General features: G+C 33.9%; 1 pseudogene; it reads left to right on the forward strand.

Moving 5' to 3' along the window:
• Nucleotides 1-1,814: 1,814 nt before the first annotated feature.
• The window catches only part of LOC125861255 (uncharacterized), a 14,084-nt pseudogene continuing 12,098 nt past the window's right edge, over nucleotides 1,815-3,800 (forward strand).

Genomic DNA, 3,800 nt, shown 5'->3' on the forward strand with positions numbered 1-3,800 from the left:
TTGAAAATTAATAATTTGAACCAATTTAATAAACTAAAGCACGAGACCATTTTAAATCAATTGGTAAAAAGAGAACATGCACAATTTTATTTTTTGGTTCATTTGAGAAAAGTGTTAACTTAAAACCATTTAAATAAGCAAAATGATTAAAGGAAGAGGCGTTCAAAACATATCTTTTAAAGAACAAAATATTTAATTAAAATAAAATATGACCAATATATTTGATTAGTATGATAAATGGATACAAAAACAAATAAAAGAATGTATTAAAAGGTGAGCCAATACAAAGAAAATAACTCATCGTTTGGGGAATTTAATTAGGTTAGTTAACAATTTAAAAGTTAGAGTCAACACACAATAAACAATAAATAATCATAATTAAATAATTAGTGAGTAGGGAGAAATTGAATTTGGGCCTCTTTTTGGGCCAAATTCGCTGAAAATTTGGGGTTTAATCCTAAACCCATTTTGGATATATCTGTTGTATATCCGTGTATATCGAATGTATACAGCCCATTTTTCTGCTTTCCGGGATCTGTACGTCAACTCTGAAGACTTGTTCTTCGATTAATCAAAGTTGTCCGACTCGCTAAAAGGATTTTGGGCCTTTATAGCCCTCTCGAAATGCGAAGGGAAAAGGGATAGGAGTTCATAGTGAACTCGGGTAGATTTCACGTTCAACGCAAAACACAAAAAGGTAAGTGAAGGAACATCGATTTAATGTAAGGAGTTGTAAATAATAAACTCATATACTAATGCACTTTAAATTAAACACTGTAAATAGACAATAAGGCATATCACATGATTACTTTAAAATCAATATAAATGACACTTCAACTTTCTAAGACCACTAAAAACTACGGTCAAAATTAAACAATTTTAATGCCCCAGTGATCGATGTAATAATATCCTATTTAAAGTTCCCCTAAAGTACAATGACTAGACTATAGTCAATTAGTGACCACGTATTTTGTGCAATCAATCATGAAAAACTGTAAGGCAATGATAAACATTCAAGAGCAAATATATGTGAGTAACAGAGAGCAAACGGGCCACAACATTAATCAATATTATCAGCTCAAAAATGGAACGAGGAAGGTTGAGAAGCACTAAAATCCTAGGAAAAAACAGTCCGTGATAGTCCAATATTCAGCTCATCATTAAAGGAATGCTCATAAACAATTTTTCATTCCTAACCGACAGTAAGCTCCAAACAATAAAGGAAGATGCATGTTATAATTTACCATGCTTAAGAATAGTAAAAAAAATAAAGGAAGAAAAGATTGTGTGATACTAGAATGAAGTTAAAAGCTTTATTCCTACAAAAATCATCCCTGGAATACATTAATACAACAAAACGAGTACAAGAGATGAACTTCCATATTTTTACAGGTTCAAGTAAGGGACTGAAATAAGAACAGTTGTGTTCCGGCACTCAGAAACAGATCAAGAGAGCACCATGATGAGCTATACAAAACCAAAATCTATACTCTAAGAATCAGATGTAAATCTCCAAACAAATGAACAGAGTGCATGACAAAAGTAGCCAAAATGGGCAGAAAATGAGTCTTAACAATGATCACTAAACGAGCTATAAAAGAACAAGGAGAAAACATGGTTGAAAGAGCAGACACGAAACCAACAAGTCAAAGACTAGCCGATTACTATGCTAAATAAACATGAATAATACCACGTATAGACTTAGCACCCGAACTGTTTTCGAATTTTAGAGCAAGTCAAGATTATTTTTGAATTTCAGCATTTATCTAGCTTACAACCTTCAAGCAATGAACAATTTATACCTTAAGAAATAAATGACACGAACAAGAATAGAGTTTACCTTTCTGAGTGCAGCAAACAGGACAACAAACAAGCAGAGCAGCGAGGAAGAGCTTCACCACTGGGATGAGATTTCGAACACTCTGGCGAGCCCCGACGATCTGAGAAAGAAGAAACCAAATTCGAAGAGAACTTCGATATTTTTGAAGCTATTTGAGAATGTTTCTGTTCAGTTATCAACTCTCTATTTGCTAACTTCCAAAATCCCTTTCTTTTTATGAACTATGTATTTCTATATCCTAGTCTTAAAACAGAATCATTCCCCCTCCAACAGTGAACAAGAACAAATATATATAGAAGGGAATCATTAGGGTTTCAAGACTTGGAGGGAAAGAGATCAAAAATTGGATTCTAGGGCCCAATTCGAAATTTGAAACTCCAAATACCTTTCACCAATTCGGGGATACAACTTTTCTCTAAAAAAATCATCCTATTCCGAAAGGGGAAAGGTAAACGGACGCCTCAGATCGATCTCTCGTCCTTGAGTGCCAACGTGGAGTAATCTCGCGAGGCAAGGACAAAAGTGCGAGCTGTGAAGGCGAAGTCGCAGGTGCTTTTCTGCTGCGACTGAGATGGACATTGGAGGAACACGACAACCAAATCTCTATGCACGTTCAAAGCGTGAGTTTGACGTGTATTTTCGTCAACTCACTACTGCTGGATTGTCATTTCGGGCTTCTGTCACGCCGTGAACTTGCTTCGCTTTGTTGACGTTGTTTCTCTGTTTTCACGTCATTTCTGGGTCTCTTTCGAAAATTGAGAAGGTGGGTTGGGTTGTTGTTGTAATGTGCTGATGGGTATGCTGAATGTATTGGGTTAAGCTTCCTAAATGTAGAAATGGTGGGCTGTCCGAATTTCAGAAAAAAGGGGCCCAACTTGGTCTATAGATATAGTTAAGTGAATTACTAATTGGTCAAATTGAATTAAAATTGGTCAATTGAGATTACAAACTTAACCAACTTGAATTTCATTTGCAAATTCGGCTAAAATCCAAATAAGATGAATTAACTTAACTAATTTGGGAGCTTCTCAATCTTAACGAAATAAAATAATTAATTCAACTATAAACTAATTAATAAACTAAACTAATTTTAATAGAATATTAAAAATAAAATCTTTTTGAGATGATTTTCAAATTTTTTTATGAAAGATACCGATTATATCTATAAAACTATATGAAATAAATTTACTATTTATAAGTTATGAAAATCGACTAAGATTACTCAAAAGACTTTGAAAATTTATTTGAATTTTATAGAACTAATTATTCTAAATCGTTTGAAAAATTAAGAAGTTCGGAAATTGATTATCATAGATTGTGAAGGTCCAAAATTGGGTGTCAACAAGCGTAGCCAAAAATGTTTTAGGCAACACTTTACTAGTGTTGTCCAGATCTAGTGTTGTCTTAGGCCTAAAATGGTGAAGTGGCTCAATCATTGGTTACAATTTAATTATTTAATATAACTTATAAACCCACCCATTATTAACTAAACGCACCCCTAACTAATAACTAAGCTCGATCCAATTTAATACACCCACCCCAGATTACAACTGCTAATCTAATAAAAACAAGGAAAAACTGTATATAATAGCAAACTATTACTTCAAATTAAATGCTATAAATATACTTTGATTTAATTGTACCTCATAGCAAACTGTTGCTATTTCACCTCTCTCCTGGTGAATCTCGCTCGCCACTCTCGTTCTCTCCCTCGCCTCTCTCATTTTTTATACAAACGCAAGTGTATAAAGTGTGTTTGTGTTTGTATAAAGCGAGAGAAAATTGTATATATACATATATTTTTGTTCCTCTCTCTCCCCTCTCCCAGATCTCGCTCGACACTCTCCCAGATCTCGCTCTCTCACTCACCTCTCTCACTTTATACAAAAATGCAAATGTATAAAATGCGTGAAAATTGTATATATACATACATTTTCGTTCCCCTCTCTTCCCTCTCCCA

This window comes from Solanum stenotomum, chromosome 4 (assembly GCF_019186545.1).
Source record: "Solanum stenotomum isolate F172 chromosome 4, ASM1918654v1, whole genome shotgun sequence".
In the NCBI taxonomy this organism is placed as follows: Eukaryota; Viridiplantae; Streptophyta; class Magnoliopsida; order Solanales; family Solanaceae; genus Solanum; species Solanum stenotomum.